Source organism: Lutra lutra, chromosome 8, assembly GCF_902655055.1.
Source record: "Lutra lutra chromosome 8, mLutLut1.2, whole genome shotgun sequence".
NCBI classification, from domain to species: domain Eukaryota; kingdom Metazoa; phylum Chordata; class Mammalia; order Carnivora; family Mustelidae; genus Lutra; species Lutra lutra.
This window is the reverse complement of record NC_062285.1, coordinates 143,535,735-143,553,620: the sequence shown is the minus strand read 5'-3', so window position 1 is coordinate 143,553,620 and position 17,886 is coordinate 143,535,735.

Below are 17,886 nucleotides of genomic sequence, written 5' to 3'. Positions count from 1 at the left end.
CTTCTTGTCTTTATCTGGCAATTAATACTGGTAATTAAAAATGTTTATGTTTTGTTTCAGGGACATCCCTTAGAAGCTGCGAATAGGTACTTTTTTTTACTACAGTTTGAGCAAATTTTCTTTCTAATGACAAGTATCATTCATTTAAATTTTAAAAAATTGTTGTAAGTTGTGAGACAGCATGTGTTTGGGTGTGTACACGCAGCAGTAAGATTGTATCTAGAGTTTGAAACATTAACCCTAAAGTTGATACCTATACAGTGTTAACCACACAGTGGAGACCCCGGGTCGTCACGGAGACCGTGCGAGCGTCGGGCCCGCGACACCCGCTCTGCCGCGGGAGTGAATGTGCTCTTGAAGCCGTTTGCCAACCGCTCCCCCGTGTTTCTCTACGTGAGGCTCCCGTCGGTGCATGCCTAATCCGCACACTTCCTGACCTCACCTTCCTTGAGTTCAAAGGGGAAGAATTCTGTATTTATCATTCTTTGATTTGCTCCCTGTGCCCAGCGTTGTTATCACTTTTTGGAGACTCGTTCGTGTCAAAGAGAATAAAGCATTTTCACTGTTGTGCAAGATTTCATCGAAAGATGTGCTGTGGTTTTACATTTTGCTGTTGACGGGCATTTAGGTGGTTCTCAGTTTTTCTTTCTTTCTTTTTTTTTAATTAAAATTAATATCCAACCAAGATGGAGTAACAGGGACCAGACCTACTGTCCCGTCTAAAATCACGAGCAAGAACAAGGAACAGACCCAATATCCCATAAATCGTGGCTCATATTTTCGGGAGCTTTGTGCCTGTTCTGCGGTTGCCAAGCACATACGCTTAGTTTGGTGTGGCTGCCTTTGTCCATTTTCGGAGCTGTCCGCATTTTAGGAAATGTCATCAGACCCCTAAATCAGGAGACGGTCCACAGTCCTGTTGGAAGACAGCTGCCATTCATTCTGCCTTTCACACTTACGGTTTTATTGTCAGAAATAGATCTTTATGTGCGTTGTCTCGTAGGAATTGAATTATTTTAGTCAAATTTTAGGCCCACCTTTTACCTCAGAATTTTGACTGAAATTGCATCAGATCGACAAACGCTGTCTTCGTGCTTCGGAGCCTTCCCGCCGAACAAGCGTTCCCTCCGGCTGTATGTTCAGTTTTACCTTCCAGTCCTTCCAAGGGACGGCAGGACGTTCCCTCACAGGCGCAGAACCCTGGGTTTACTCGCCGGTTCGTGGTGCGTTACTGTAGCTGATTTCAGACGCTCTGTTAGTCGTCCTGCCGCACGCGAGTCACACGGGCGTCTCTTCCTCCCTGTCTCATTCTCCCTGCAGGACCCTGACCGCTCGGAGCGGCTCCACCCCGCAGGCCAGGCCGTCGGGAGAGGCCACGCCCACGTGGCCGGGGTCCACGGGGGAAGGTGCGTGGCCCTCCCCACACGTGGCGTGTGAGCCGCTGACCCGCTGTCCGTGCTTTTCACCGGGTAAAGGAAGGGCCCGTCTGATTTCATCGGTGGGAGAACTTTTATCGTGAACGGATGTTGAATTTCTAAGGACTTTCCTGCCTCTGTTGGGATGGCCGAAGCTGCTGGAGCTTCATTTCCCTAATAATGGTGAGTTTTTTGTGGTCCTCTCCCAACACAAGCAGACTCGCCCTCCTGGGGTCAGCTGGTCGGGCCCCGAGGTCCTTCTTTCCCTATGCACTACCGTGCTCCGTTAGCTGAGTGCTCCCCTCGGGCGCTTACCATCCACGCGGGTGTGCGAGGCCCGCGGCCATCACCCTCCTCACCGCGGCGCTGTCTGGGACGGGCACTGAGCTCCGTGGCCTCAGTGAATGAACGTTCCATCTGCAGCTGGAAGCACCCGCCCTTCGTCTCCTGGTGCGTGTGCGTGCGTGTCAGATGCAGCACGTGTGCACACGTGTGGAAGCACAGGCCTCGGTGCCGTGTGCCGCTCACCGCGTATACAGCGAGGCCCCTGTGCCGCTGTGCGCTTACACACACGTGCGCTTCTCCAGCTCGCTCAGGAGGCGCGTGCCAGCGCGCGGCTACTGTGCTACTGACCACCGCGCTGCTCCTTGCACCTGGAGCCTGGCTGGGACCGAGCGTTGCTACAGTGTATCCCGTGGGCGCAGGTGCTACGTTACTGGTCTTCCTCTCTCCCCCGTATCTTCCCTTGGCGATCGTCTGAGTTGTCCCGTCCGATGTCGTCCCTCACGTGAACGGCCTCCGGAGGCTGCGGTGTTGTCTGGTGCTCGCTGGGTCGCTGCATCTCTCAGAGGCTCCTCCCGGCGGGGGACACCTACAGGTGGAACCCGGCCCCCGGCTTGCGGCCCCTCTGCTCCCTTCCGCTTGGCTCTCCTGCCCCGTCCTCAGGTCTGCTGGTGTCGGCTGATCTCCTCAGTGTTTCTTGCCCGTGGTCTCCGGTGTCTCTGTTTTGGGAATGAGAGCACCCACACCCACCCTGCTGTCCGCACCGTGTAACTGCTGTTGCCGGGGCTTCTCGCGCAGGAGGAGGAGGCTACAAATACGGGCACTGTTGCTCCGGAACGTCTCCCAATCCCCTCATCTTGAACAGCGGGCCGCTGAGCCGGTGCTCACAGATCCGTGCCGCTGCTGTCCTCAAACAGTGCCGTCTCGGAGACGCCCTTGGAAATGTGTCGTGTTGGCTGGGGCAGACCTGTCGCATCAGGAACTTGGCCCGGTTCTCAGCTAGACTGCATGAAAAGCCCATCTTTCACCAGACCCCAAACCTCATCATGCCCCACGGTCGCTCCTACTGTTCCAGGCCCCACTCAGGCCCCGTCAGGGAACCATCGTCGTTATCATCCTCAGTCGCTGAGGCTTGGCTCGTCGGGAGTCATCCTGGGCACGTTGGGCCTCCTGGGGGAGCCGGAGTCTGTCTCCTGAGGGTTGGGCCTTCCTCTTCTGTCTGGTGCTGCTTCCCCTTTTCTAGAACACTGCCCGGTATGGTAAATGCAGGGGTGCTGAATGAATGAGTGAATGAATTAATGAATGATACAAATAAAATGAGGAAAGGCAAGTGCAGGGTGGAGGGAACTTTTCTCAGTTTCGCTCCATTTCCTTAAATCGTTGGGACGACCCCCAGATGGTGAACGGCTGTCAAACTGGCTTTTGATTGTCTTTTTCTAAAAGCTGAATTTTGTATTATTTTCTGCTTTGTAAAAACTTTAGTAAGAAGAGAAGGCCCGGTGGGGACTCGGCGAGGATGGAGGTTTGCCTCCCCAAACCACCGGCTGGAGCTCAGGGCTGCTGGTGGGGGCGGCTGCTTTGGGGAATACCTGGTCCTCGGACGCCCTGGGCTGCTGTTCAGCCGGAAAGTGTCGGGATTCCGACCCTCTCCCATCAGCCGCACCACAGCGGTGTCTGATTTTGGCAAGTTCCGGGCTCTTATTTCAGGGGCCCGGCCAGGTGTCCCCGTGCGAGAGCAAACCTGTGATGCCCCCAGACAGCTGTGAACACAAACGGGCTGTTTCCGGAACAAGTCCACGGTGAGGAGGGGTGGACAGAGGACAGCGTCAGAACCTCGAGTGAGTGCGACGTACACGTGTGCACATGTGCACGTGCGCGAAGAAGAACCTGGAAGAACTTGTGAGCTCGCAGGGAACCTTTACTTCCTCCTTCTGGTTGTTCGGACATAAATTTCTCAGCCCCACCCCCAGGGAAGCACGTGTAACACCCGCCTGTCCCTCTCTCTGCCCCCGGAGGGGAGGTGGGCATACTCGCAGTGGGGATGTGACCGGCCCGGCGTTACTGGGGCGCTTTCGGGCCCACTACTGAGGGGGTCATTACCGCTCCCCAGAGTAAGAGCTGGGCCCTGCCCTATGGATTGCCAGGAAGGATGGAAGCCGTTCTCCCTTCTCTGTGGGAAGCATGTCTGGGGAAGGGCCCAGAGCCCGCCTTCAGCAGGTGGGCTGGACGCTGAGGCGGGCGAAGGCGTCACACGGGTGCTGGGCCGAGGGACCCCGGAGGCATCAGTGGATCCAGGCTCCGCGAGAGAGGGTCTGAGCCCCGTGGTGGGAGGAAGCCACGACTTGACCCCTGCAGAAACACGGAGGACGTCCGTCCTCGGATCCCGCGGCCTGCGGTTTGTGTGGGGGGCCTCCTGGGGGAGCAGACCGTGACCTCCCCCCACCCGTGGACAGACCCCCGTTCTCATTGCCGCAGCTCCTCAGGAGAGGAGTGAGATTACAGGGGTTTCCACTCTCTGTGTCGCCTGTTTGCCCGAGTTCTTTATCGTGAGCACCTATGTTGGAGTCGGAGAAAGTGTGACTCACCAAGCTGCTTTGTCCGCTCGTCTGTGGGTGGACACTTGGGCGCTGCCGTCGCTGTCAACAACGCTGCTGTGAGCACGGGGGCGTCTTCCCTCGGAGTTAGTGTTTTGTTTTCTGTGGGTACTCACCCTAGTAGTGGAGTCACTGATGCACATGGTAATTCTATTTTTAGTTTTGTGACGTGGTGGTACGTGTGGCATATAGATACATACAGAACGGGATAGCCCTCGGCCATCCAAAGAATGGAATATTGCCATTTGCAACGGCGTGGACGGAGCCGGAGGGAGCTCAGTGATCAGTCAGAGGGGACACATGCCCTGTGACTTCACTTACCTGCGGAATTTAAGAAACAAAACAGAGGAGGAAACAAAACCAGACTTAACGGGGTGCCTGGGTGGCTCAGTGGGTTAAAGCCTCTGCCTTCAGTTCAGGTCATGATCTCAGGGTCCTGGGATCGAGCCCCACGTCTGGCTCTCTGCTCGGTGGGGGGCCTGCTTCCTCCCACCCTCTCTCTCTCTGCCTGCCTGTCTGTCAAATAAATACATAAAATCTTTAAAAACAAACCAGCAAACAAACCAGACTTAACGACAGAGAGCAGACAGAGAGCAGATAGGCAGTTGCCCGAGGGGTGGTCGGGGATGGTGGGGACTAGGAGCGCACTTGTCCCCAGCACGGGGACAAATGGAACAGTCAAGCTTCAGATTCTATACCCAAAACTAATGTAACTCTGTATGTTGACTATACTCCGAAAAAAGTGAAAAAAAAAACAACGAAAAATATAATATTTTTGAATCTGTATAATTTCTACAGTTTTTAAGTCACTGTTACACAAATCAATTTAAAAAAATAATGTATTTCTGTAGTTCCATTTTATAATGATGAGCAATTTGGGGATAAGCTGTAGGATGTATGTGTGTGTGCGAGTCTGTACCACATTGTCTTTATCCATTCATCTGTCAATGACATCTGGGCTCTCCCCACAGTCTGGCTGTTGTGGACGTTGCTGCTACGAACACTGGGGTGCCGGTGCCCCTTCAGATCCTTACGTCTGTGTCTTTGGGGCACATGCCCCGTCGTGTGATTGTGGGGTCGTAGGGCGGCTGTTTTCAACATCTTGAGTACCGTCCACGCTGTTTTCGTACCAGCTTGAGTTCCCACCAACAGTGCAGGAGGTTCCCCTCTCTCCGTGTCCTCGCCAACACCTGTTGTTTCCTGACTTGGGACCAGAGTTTCTCCTTAACAAGCAAAATCCGGGAGTCTGGCTGTTGATAAAGTTTTCTAGGACTAGAGCCCTCAGCTGCGGGGATGGAGGCCAGAGGTCAGGGAGGCCCATGGGCCTGAGTGAGGGAGCAGTGACTGCCTGTCTCCCTGTGCTACTGGCCCTGCCCTCCCACACCTGCCCTCCCGCCTCTGCCCTCCAGCACCTGCCCCGCTCCCGCACTGCCGGCTTGGCTGGGGTTCCCTGCCTACTGTCACAGCAAGAGCGTTTCCCCTGGAGCGGGGAATCCGCAAGCACTTATGGAATGTGTGACAAATGCCCCGCTGGGCTTGAGTGTTTGCATCTCTGTAAATCAACTCCGACCTCACGCACTCGGATTCCAGCACAGACTAGACTCGAAGCAACGGTCCTGCCGCTCACTTCTGTGACCCACGTAGGACGTCGTCATGTGGAAACGTGGCCAGGCCAGGCTGCCCTGGGGGCTGCGCAGGCTTCCCTCACTCTGAGCACCGCCTACGGCGCTCCACCCGCTCCCTGTGTGGTGTCCCCACGCCCTGGCCCATGCCCTCCTCGCTGGACGGGCCCCAAATCCCAGGCTTCTGTGTCATTTCCCTGCCTTCTCCTCCCCTGAGACTTCATCTGGAGTTTCCATGCGGCTGGTACCGTGATAGTGGAAGTGACTTCCCGTCCCGTGCAAACCTTCACTGTTAGCGAGCACGTCTGGGCGCAGTGACAAGCCTGGGGAAACGCGCCCCCAGCCTCCAGTTCTGAAATGAGGGTCAGCGGTCACCCTGAACAACTCTGTCACCGTCTGGTGACACGATCCCCCCATTTTCATCACGCTGGTGAGCAGGGGGAACGAGCCCCAGCAGCTCCTGGCTCCTGCCGGCTTGTGGATCCGCGGACAGCGGGCTGTGCACCTGTCCCTCAGCCTGGCCTCCCCCTGCCCTGCACCCCCAGGACGGGGCATCGCCCAGCTTCCCAGTGGCTCCTCTTGTAGACGTGTGGCCCACACCGTTCAGAACAGGCCACAAACCCAAACTTGTGCTCGGAGGACCCTCCCCTGACCAACGGCCCCCAAGCCCTGGACCGCTTACCCTCAGCGGGGAAACAGAGCCTGGTGTGCTAGCGGCAGCTCTGCAGGGCACGAGGGACTAGGCCTGGTCGCATGGCCGGCCTGGCTGTGAGCGCAAACCAGCGCGGGGCTTCAGCCGCAGGCTTCCAGGTCTCAGGGTTTCAGGAGCGAGGAAGCCCCAGAGTCTCTCTCTCCCTCTGTACAGGACGCTGACCCCATCGTGGGCCCCAGCCTCCTGCCCCCACCGGACCTGGGCACCTCCGAACCCCGCCCCACAGGGAGGGGCTCAAAGCGTCAACCCAGGGATTTGGGGCACACACTCAGTCTGTAAGAGGCACCGTGGCATTTCTGCTCTGGATTCTCTGCGCCGTCTGCCCCTGTTTCCCACAGAATAATTACGGGACACATTTATAAAAACGATTTTTTAGTTTCTCTTAGGAAGACAATGGGGAGTTTTCAATGGGTTCTGGGAGCTGTAACTATTGTAAAGTCTTTGCTGCTCAGTTCCGTGCATCGCTACTATCTGGCGTGGAAAACCCTACAGGAAACTCCCAGGTAATGGCAAAATCATTGATCTCGGGCAGCTGCTGCTTACCGGTCCCGCGGGCTCCAGACTCTCCTGCCCGCTGCGTCCTGACACCGAGGTTCCGGGAGGCCCTGGCGAGCCCTAGACGGGAAGGCTCCGCTAGAGAGGAGACCGTCGGCTCCAGCAGCAGGTGCCGCCCATGGCCAGCAGGTCCCCTGGCAGCCCACACAGGGCGGTCCTCCTGCCCGGGTGCCCCCCCCTCCCTCCCGGGGGGAGGACGGACCCGCAGTGGGGCTGGGCACGGTCCAGATGATGTCTGCCCTTACAGAGAGCGACGGAGCACATGTGGGCCAGGACAGGCTAAGATCCCCCGAGAGGTGACACAGCAGCCCCGGGAGGCAGAGCTCCAGGCCCGAGGCCCACAGCTGTGCCCCAGACTGCCTTCCCAAAGACTGACCTACAGTGTCGTTGCGGCATGTGAACACATGGGAAAATTGGTTATCGATGAGTATTGGACTGAACTGCCGGGTTCTTCAAGCTCTCTTAGATTACACCCGTCTGTCTCCTACAGATCAACAAGAAAAAGTGCAGTTAACACCGTTAGAGAATGGGCAAAAGATGCAAACAGACAATTTAAATAAAAATGCATAAATGGTAAGTAAACACAGGATGTGGTCAACCAAACTAGGGATAAAAATCTCCATAAGAACCGTAGGAGACTTCTAGGAACTGGTGAGATTGAGAGATTCATGAACCTCAGGGCTGATGCGGTTGGGGACATATGGACCGCTGGGCTCAGTGACTGTGTGCGGTAGGGCCAGGTATGGGGACCGGGTACTGGGACTGGGTACTGGGACCGGGTACTGGGATCGGGTATGGGGACTGGGCATGGGACTGGGTTACGGGGACCCCCATCTAGCACAGCTCCTGTGAATATTTGCAAACAGCCATCCGGGCCCGTGGAGTCACAGCATCCACTAAGTGGAAGAGCCAGAGCTCGTGTGGGGAGAAGCCGGGCAGGAGCATGAAGGGGGCCAGCCTCAGCCGGGTCCTCGAGCGCCGGAGCGCAGCGGGCTGAGCAGCTGCTGTGAGAAGTGCGGCACACTTGCGGCCAGGAGAGGAATGGCGCGGAACAGCCCTTCGGAGCCAGACTCCAGGACAGAGGAAGGGGTCCGTGGACCAAGCTCTCGGCTCCAGGCCAGGCCAGCAGATCAGCACAACCTTGGCCTCAGCTCAGGCCTCCCCAGGGTGCAGTCCCCGGGGCCTGCCTGGTCGTCCCTTACTCCACCATCGCTCGGCCCAGTGGTCGGAGCCGCCTCGGTGCCCGGGGGGTGCTCCCACCCCCGACTCCTGACTCTGGCCCTGGGTCTTGCCCATGGCCCTGGCTTCCCGATGTCTAACTTTAGGGGAAGGTACAAACCAAAAACTTCATAAAACGCATAATTTGGGTGAATGTTTAGGCTTCTGATGTTTACAATTCAGACTGAAGACAGACCCAGGAGCTCATGGACCCCTGGGGACCCTCCTCACCCTGGTGCCCCCTGCGATTTCTCAGCTCTGGTTTCCCATCAGTGGCCGTGTTCCCATGGACCTGCGAATGTGGGTCCCGTGGCCGCATCAGGCCAGGCCTTGAATTTCTACCTGGGCGGGACCCTCGCGGAGGGTCCTGTTGGGGGTCCCTGCTCCCAGGTCAGAGCCCTGAGGACCATTCAGAGCTCTGGGCTCTGTCCACTTCCAACTGGCCTCGCACAGACCAGCTTCTTACGGTGGTGGTTTGGGACATAACCACGCAGCTCGGGTGTATGTGGCGTTCTGTCTGCTACGCGGTGTACCCTGCACGAGAGCCACGTGCCAGCAGGAGGGACGCCGGAGCAGCACTGAGAAGGGACAGAGACCCGGTCTTGGGTCCCCGCTCTGGACCAGCTGCGGCACGAACAGGGACACAGCCCTCCGCAGACCCGGCATCCCTCGGCTCCAGGCACAGACCCCCGCCCAGGCGTTACCTGCTTGATAGAGATCCAGAGGCCACAGACCCCGACCGCCTGGAGGCTGCATCCGAGGGGCCGGGGGAGGGCGGGTGCTGCCGGGGCCACTGGTCAGCAGGGTCCTGGCCCAGAGAGCAGGGACGGCGGTGTGTCAGGGTGGAGAGCACGGGGAGCCGAGACGAGGGACCACCCACAGCAGAGCAGCTTGGGGCAGGGAGGACTGGCCCGGGCAGCTGGGGGGCCCAGACGACGCCCCGATCCACACCCTGGAGCTGTGGGGGCAGGAAAAACAAAGAGGAATCAAGTCCCTCTTAGTGTCCTATGGGGGAGGGGCCACAACGCATCCTGGAAAATAAGCGACAGGATTGTCCGTTGAACTTTGACTGTAGAACACACGGACACGGAATCTACCGCCTCACCTCGTTGCCGGGGTGCGGTGCCGTGGCGTCAAGCCAGGCAGCCTGGTGTGCGACCATCACCGCCGTCCACCCGCAGAACCCGTCCCTGAGTGAGTCTGACACCCGTCCCCCACGGAGCTGCGCTCTGCCTCCCGCGCCCCTGGCACCCCTGTTCTAGTGACTGTGTGTGGAGACGCCCGCGGGGACTCAGTGAAATGGGCCCACGAAGGGTCCGTCCCATGACGGCTGACGGCGCAAGGACAGCGTCCTCAGGGCCCTGGATGGTGTGGCGGGGTCCGAGCTTCCCTCCTGGAGGGCTGGCTAGCGTCCCGCTGTCGGGATGGCCCCCCCTTCGTTGGCCCTCACCCACCCGCGGACGCCTGGGTGCCCTCACGTGGCTGCGGGGAGTCGTTCCACTGGGAACCTGGCGGGCGAGTGTCAAAGCCCGGCTTGGGACCGTGGCCGTTGCAGGGGTGTGACGTGTGAACACCACCACATGCGCCCTTCTCTCTCGTATGTGAGGAGAAGCGCCGTGGTCCGGGGGGTCCTCGGGGTCTTGGAGCCGCGCCGGCGAGAGCAGGGGTGCAGGTTCCCATGGGGGAGGGGCCGGCGCCCACACTGGGAGGAGGACGGCCTCACAGCCCCTCCCGCGCCGTGTCCAGCACTGTGTCCCAGGCAGGGACCTCACCTCCACTCCGGGTCAACGGCACCTTTTATATTCCTGCGTCTGAGGCCCTGACACCAGCGCTGACCCTGGAGGGACGCCCGCCCAGGGCTATCAATGCCCAGAGACGGCAAACGACTCCCATGTGCCCACCAGCCGACCCCGGGGCCCTGGTCGCTCACCCCTCTGTGGGGCTCCCAGCCTCGGGGCCTCCCTCACCCGCCCCCACCCCCCAGGGCAGGTGCCCCACAACCAGGGAGCCCGGAGCCCGAGGACGGTATTCACGTGAGCCAGTCCTCGGCCTGTTCCCCTGCCTGCCTTGTCTGGTCCTCCCCATGGAAACCCTCGTCCCCTCCCGCTCTGCCTCCTGGTGCTTCCCCCAGGGGCCCCCAGCCTGGGCACGGCCTGCTCCCCCCCCGGGGCTGTGAGGGATGAGCTAGCTTCCCGACGGCGGCTGTCTCCTGGTCGCAGGCCTCCGCAGCCCCGGAATTCGCTGCTAATCCGCTGTGTCAGAATGCCCCGGCCAGCACTCCGTTCCCTGCTGGTGGGCGACGAGGGCAGAGCGCCCGGGTCCCGTGGGAGGGAGCTGCAGGGCTGGCCTGTGCTCAGGGGTTGGCCCGGGGACCCGGGGAGACGGTGTCCTCACCCGCACCCCTCCTCCCGCCTCGCTGGTCTGCGGAGGAGGAAGCCAGGGTCTGTGTCACTCCACCCCCCTCCCCCGCCCCTTCCCAGGCCTTCCCACAAGGGACACATTTGTCACCAAGGATTCTCGGCTTTGCTGCTTCTAACTGGCTGCCGCCCGGTGGCCACTGTCCGACCACATTCATCGCTGAGCAGGTTGACACGTGGCACAGGTGTGCACGCGAGGGTCTGGAACCTGAGTAGCTCTGGAGGCGAGCCCAGACGCCCGCGGGCCCCGCGGTGCAGTCTCTGTGGCCCGGCCCCTCCCAGCCCCCGCGGGCGTCTCCGTGGCGTCTCGCGCTGCCTCACGGGGCCTAGAGGCCGGGATGCCTGGCGCGGGGCTGGTCCGACCCTTGCTGGCCAGGTCAGGGAGGCAGTCCTGATCCTCTGTGTGCTCTCCGGGGAGGGCCTGGCGGGGAGCGGGGGGAGGTCTCTGGAGAGACAATCTTGGCGAATGTTTTCCTGCCTGAGTCACGCTTGCTGGGGGACGTGGATGACCTTTCTTGGTGGGCGTGCTGTGAGGTCAACGTGATGCCCCTGGGGAAGGCGGAACTGGGATCAGGAGCAGGAAATGTCCCCAGGGTGGGGACGCTTGGGTGCCCCTGAAGGAGGGGGCGCACAGAGGTCCCATGAAGGCCTGGTCAGTCCCTGGAGGGCTGAGACCCCCGCAAACAGGAGGCCTGGCACCAGGAGGGGTCTTGTGAGCCCCTTGCAAATGGACCACCTCTCTGGGAAAGGGGGGCCTCGGGGAGGTAAGGAGCTGGTGACGTGTGCCGAGGGGGCCCAGCCGCGTGGCCTGGGGTCTCATGGAAATGCTGCTTTGGGGGTACTGAAGCCGCTGGTTTTCCTTTCCTCCTCCATCGGGATGCAGGGGGGTCTGGGGGACCAGGGCCTGTGGGCGGGAGGTGGACCCTCCCCCTTAATTAGCACAGGGCAGCAAGCAGACAGCCCTCGGGCAAGTGTTTCCTAGAAGTGTCCTTCGCTCTTAGGGACAAATGCTGGGAAAGGACATGGGGCTGGCGGTGGGCAGCAACTTCCACGGAGGACAGGCAGCCCCTTCCCGTACATGGTGAGCGGTTTTGTGAGCTCCGGGCTATAAAGGGAAGGGCAGTCAGAGGCCATGTGTGCCACCTGCCGGGGTCACGGCTCTCCTGGGACCTTTGCCCCTCGGGGCCCCACGCTTGCGGCCAGGAGCAGCCCCCAAGTGCTGCAGTGAGACCCGCGGCAGTGCAGTCCTGCGTGGGTGCCCCAGGGCTGGAGCCGCGGCCGGCAGGTTTGGGTCTCGCCGCGTCCACACTCTCCCAGACACCGCTGGCCTGGTTGTCCCCGTGGGGCTGGCACGCGCCCCGGGGTGAGGTTCCCGCCTCTGCTCCCTTCAAGGACCACGTCCCTGCTGTGCTCCCTGCTGTTCTAGTTCCTTCGTCATTCCCAGACAGAACCTCCCCAAAATTACCCTCTGTCCAGCTCCTCCCTCAGCTGCCTGGGGCCACGGCTCCTCGAGGTGGCCCTCTGTGCTTCAGGTGGGACGGCCAGACCTCACCCGCCGATGCTCCCCGCTCTCCCGGTTTTCCCTCACTTCTTCCTCGCTCCCACCCAAGGTCGCCTCCTTCCTGGTGGACGGGGTCCCGCACGTTTCCTTCTCGAGCCCCAGGACTCCCTCCTGCGCCGGGAGGACCACCCCACGTCCCCTTCCCCGCAGCTGCCCCTGCATGGGGTCCTGCGCCCCTGCTCCCAGACCCCACCGGCCTGCAGCGGGCGCCCTGTCCTCCCCCTTGCCCTCTCTGGCCTCCGTTTCGGAGGATGTCACGAGCGCGTCGGGAAACTCCATCTCAGATGCTCAGGGCAGCTTGAGCTCCTGCAGGATGTGGTTCTCAGAGCAGCTGCCGTCCGCCTTCAGGAACTGGAGCCTCGACTACCCCAGGCCTGGGGGAGCGCCCCCGCACCCCTGCCCGCCTGCCTTCCCCACCCTGTCCCCGCCGTCCGCCAGCCCCCCGGGCCTCCCGGCAGGTCTGCAGGGCCTAGGCCCAGTGTCTGGTGCTGCTGCCCCCTTCCCTTGTGGTTGTGCACAGGAGACACCTCAAGGACACACTGCTTATTAACGAGAATATTCTACACCCTCACAGGAATCCCAGCTCCATCAACAAGTCACATACCAGCATTTCTGTATCGCAGGCACAGATACGTGTGTTCACACGCAGAAATACTACGTACGTGGGTCAGAAACACTCACGCGACGAAGCACATTCAGTCGCTCCAGTGAGCTGACCAGGCCCACCCGCGCCACAGGAGCGCAGGAGCTCCTCGGTGGGATATTGGTCGTTGCTTTCCTGGCCTCTGCACTTTCTCAGGCCGGATGGCCGTGGGCGCAAGTGGGCGCTCACCTCCGTCGGTGTCGCTGCCTCACAGACCGCCAGGGCTCAGCCGCTCGGGGTGGGAGCAGTCATCTGGGTGGGGGTCCCGTGGGTTGACCCAGCGGGGCTCACGTGCGCGACCGCTAATGCTTGCGTGGGCTGCTCACTCTGCCGGCTGTCCGTGGGGCGGAGGGGATGCTCGGTCCTGGGCCCTCACCGTCCGTGGGCCAGGCTGGTCTTGTCTGTGTGGTGGAGGCAGCTGAGCAGGCCGTGGTGCACGTGGATTTGAGAAAACCTCGAGGCCCGTCCAGGATCCAGGGTAGGAGAAGGGGGCTCAGCTTGTGGGGGGGTGAGGACCGTGGTGCCGCCGTGGCTACTAGCACGGGAGTGTTTCTGGAACGAACGGCTAGGTTCCATGAAGAACATCTCAAGAGTCATTGTATGGGATCCCCAAAACCCCAAGACCTCGGTCGTATAAAGTGGGGCCCTCGATAACTGTTGTTCTCCCCGATACACTGGGACCCCACACTCCAGAGTGGAAGATGCCTTACCCTTCGGACAGGGGTCAGCTCAGGAGGGAGGGCGGGAGGCCCAGGGTGTTCAGGTGTGTTTTCCTTTAAGGTCTGAAACATGAATGTCAAGCGCCAGCAGGTCACAGCCCTGCACTGGGTGTGAGCAAAGTGCGGGTGAGAGCACACACTCGCGCCCAGTAGCCAAACGCCTTCTTTCCTACAATGCTTCTGCGTCCCCGGGGGGTAGAGGACAGGGCGATGGGCCCTCCGTGGTCCATGCCAGACTGCCCTCCCGGCCCTCCGCCTTCTCGCGCCGCTGCCGCGATCTGCCTGCATCTCCATCCAGACACGCGGGTTTCTGAGCATCCCCATGTCGCTGCTCGCGTCACTCTCTCTCCCTGGAGTCCCATGCGGCCTCCCTGGGCGGCACCCTCCATCCTCCCAGACCAGGGGCCGCACACTGAGTATCTGTGTCCCCACGCGGCCCCAGCTTCACACGGGGTCACCTGCCCTTGGGAGGTGAGTGGGCAGAGGCCAGAGCCTCGTGATGGGACCAGTGTCCTTAAAGAGAGGCCCAGAGAGGTCAGCGTCCAGCTCCAGATGGGAGTCTCGCCTTCTGTTGGCGACGAGCCTTCGGCCATCCCACACCTGCGCCCGGCTCAGCCCAGGGGTTGTCTTGCGAGCGGAGCTGGAAATGGCTCATCGCGATGGACCCCCTTGTGTCCCGTGTTGGGTGCTGTGTGACTCGGAGCCCTCGTGTCCACGGGCCCAGTGCCACGTGTGTGTCCCACGGGCTTGCACCGCATGGGATCCACCAGAGCCAGAGCGGGCACGGGCCCAGACCAAGGGAGCCACGTTCCAAATGCCAGGGAATGCAACGCTGATTGTTTCGCATAAGAAGGCTGTGGAAACGTGGAAAAGGAGATCTTAAGGCCGGACGTGCGTCTGACGGTGGCCCTGCCAGCGGGCGACAGGGACGGGGTGGGCCGGGTGGCTGGAGGAGCGCGGCCGTGGGTGCCGGTCTCCCGGTTCCACATAGAGCGCGGAACGTCAGTGACAGTCTCAGGACGTGTGGCCCCACACGACACGGGCGAGGGGAAGACAGCGGTGCAGACAGCAGGGTCTGTGCGCGTACCAGGGTACGACGTTCCGATAGGTGCCACGGTGTCAGGACAGAGCAGCTGGGAGGGAGATGCCCACGGAGGGGCGGGAGGACAGCAGAAGGACAGGCAGGAAGAAACACAGAAACCCACGTGGGACGTGGGGGGGGCACACACTTGTTCCCTCGGTCGTGACGCTGCTTCTGCACGTGTCCCCACTGGCCGGTGGGCACCCCGCGCGCAGCTAAGTGTACAGCAATTTCCCCTCCCTCGAGCTGGTTTGAGAAGATAACAGAAACAGGGGCAGCAGGTTTGATTGTAAAGTTCTGCTGTCGCACTCTGGCTCTGGGCACCATCGAGGTTAAAATCATCGAGTTTTAAATGGTTAATGATTCCGCTCTTGTCTACAGATTTTTAAATGTGGTGAGAACGAATGGGGCAGGTAATTAGACGCCAGGATTAATTCCTCCCCAGGTACGTATCCACAGACTTTCTCAGCAAACCAGATCACCGCTGGGAGCCAGACCCCAGGTCCTACCATCCCTGGTCCCATCGGTCCCCACAGGACATCCAGCTTGTCCTTCACTCCCGCATTCTGACACCCACACACCTCACTGCACCCGCCTTCCCTTCGCACCCTCCAGACCCGGGAGCGGGGTCGGCACCGGCACCTCCCCTCCCCTCGTCCCCCACGGCCCTAGAAGGCAGCCGGTGTCTCCCCAAGCTCTGCGGGGCTCCTGGCACGTTACAGTCCTCGATAAATATTGGATGACGAAGTCATGAATAAACGGTGACCTCACTGGGTGTGGATTGAGGCTCTGCAAGCATTGTCTCACTTTTCTTTTTCTTTTTCTTTTTTTTTAAGATTTTTTATTTATTCATTTGAGAGAGAGCCAGCCAAAGCACAAGCAGCCGGAGAAGGAGAAGCAGACTCCCCGCTGAGCAGGGAGCCCGACGTGGGACTCGATCCCAGGACGCCGGGATCATGACCAGAGCCGAAGGCAGACGCTCCCCGACGGAGCCCCCGGGCGCCCAGCGTTGTCTTACTTTGAGCTCGTGTTCACAGTGTGGGCCTCCCTAACGCAGAAACTGTGTCTCCTCCGCCGAGTCCCCGGGGCTGGTTCGCGGTCACCGGCAGAGCGCGGGACGCCAAGCCCAGAATCCCAAGCAGGTGCCGGATGTAGACACAGCGGCTTCTCCCAAACGCCGTAATCCGGCATCCTCCTCCCGCGGGTCTGGCTCTTTGAATTAACTTGTCGACGTTCACCTTGTTGGGCTTTTCCCCACGGTGCGCACGGTCTTTCAAAGAACGTTTCACTCAGTTGCAAACGGCAGAAAAGCTCTGTTTAAACAGAAGGTTATTTTACTTGGGTATTTACTGGTGATTCCCAGCTTAAAATTAAACAGCTAGGGATTCTCCGCGGAGACTGTAGGGTTTCCACGGCGACGCTGGCCTTAGAAAGGCAGGTGAGGGACGCCCGCTTTGGATCCCACGGCGTTCCAGGGCTCGCTGGCTGGAGGGCAGGGACAGGGACTCGAGGCCCCGGGTGTGTGGGGATGATGGCTACTCGGGCTGGGAGTAACCCCGCCCTGGGTGGTGTGGCCGGCGGTCAGTGGGGGCCTTCCCTCCCTTGGGGGCTGCTGAGCTCTGTTTCCGGCAACACCCGGGGCTGGATATTCTGGGTCCCCGTGCGGATCCCTGAGCCAGGGCCGCGGTGGGCGCGCACCACAGGGCTGGACTGCGTGTGTCCTCTATCCCCCATCTGTGCTCCAGCAGCCCCCGCTCTGCTCTACCGTAAACAGAGGAAAAAAAATCGGGTCTCTCAAAAGGATTCAAACCCACTATTACTTCAGAAGTTAGTAACAAATCCTCAGGGACAAAGGAGCTGGGGGCTGTCTGGTGAGCACCGGGACTGGACACGGTCCCTTGGTCGACAGGGGCAGACGTTCTGACGAGTCTGAGGCAAGTGGACTGCTGGCTCTGGCAGGTCCTGGGCGGGGACTGGGGACACAAGGAGGTGCCCACGTGAGGAGAGGGGACGGCTGCAGTTAGCACAGACCCGGACGGAGCTCGTCCCTGGGAGGATGCGAGAGAGTCCCCATCGTCCTGCTGGAACCTGCTAATGAGTTGGCGTCAAAGTGTCCGCGGTGCCCAGGGAGCCCAGCCCCGAGGTCAGGGAGGCCGCGCTCCGGGGCCGTGGGGCCAGGTGGTGTTGAATCAGCTGGAGCTCAGTTGCCCATTGGCCCTGTGTCTCCTCCCTGCAGAGCCAGAGCCCTGGCCCTGCCCCGACGGGACCAGGAGAGACGGGGTGTTGACACCAACAGCGTGCCTGGGGCCCACGTATGATCCCTGGGTTCTGCCGAGGTTGTTCAAGAATCAGATCCCGGCGTACGGTTCTCGCTGAGTTTGAACAGTGGCGTCCGTTAGACTTTCCTTTCTGGCTGCATCTGCAAAGAGAGTTCCAGGTTTCTCGGTCGGTCGGTCCTCCCTATCCAGACGTCCCTTATTCCTCCCAGGGCGGGGTCCCCACACGGTGACCGCACTCACTGGGAACTGGACGCCCAGAGTTGGGACTCGATGCCTTTCTGGCTGCCGTGACCATCACGCTCGCCGGGGACAAGGGCAGGCGCGAGGAGCTGGCAAACCATGAGACCATAGCGGTCCATGGAGTTGAGGGACCTGATGCTGGGCGAGGACAGATGGAGTCCCCCATACCTGGGCATGTGTGTTGCGACCTCATGGCCTCCGCCCGGACGCGACAGCCTCAGGGCCAGGTAGGGCACCTGGGAGATGTTTGCTGGGGCTGCTCCTGATGGTGTGGCCGACACTGGGGTCCCAGCTGAGAGCCGTCCGTTCTACACGTGGCTCCTTCCCCGTCCCGTCTGACGGCTGTGTAATTTTAGGTACAATTATAACCCACATTTCATTAAACCAACGATGAAATGTGCTCATTTTCACCACCATTCGTGCTGTTCTTGAAGCTACGGTCGTATCCAGGGGCCCATACGCAGCAGCCCGGGCCCAGGCCTGGCCCGATCCTGTTTTAGGAAATAAGCATTTTACGGGGACAAGCCACACTCCTTTTGCAGCTGCCG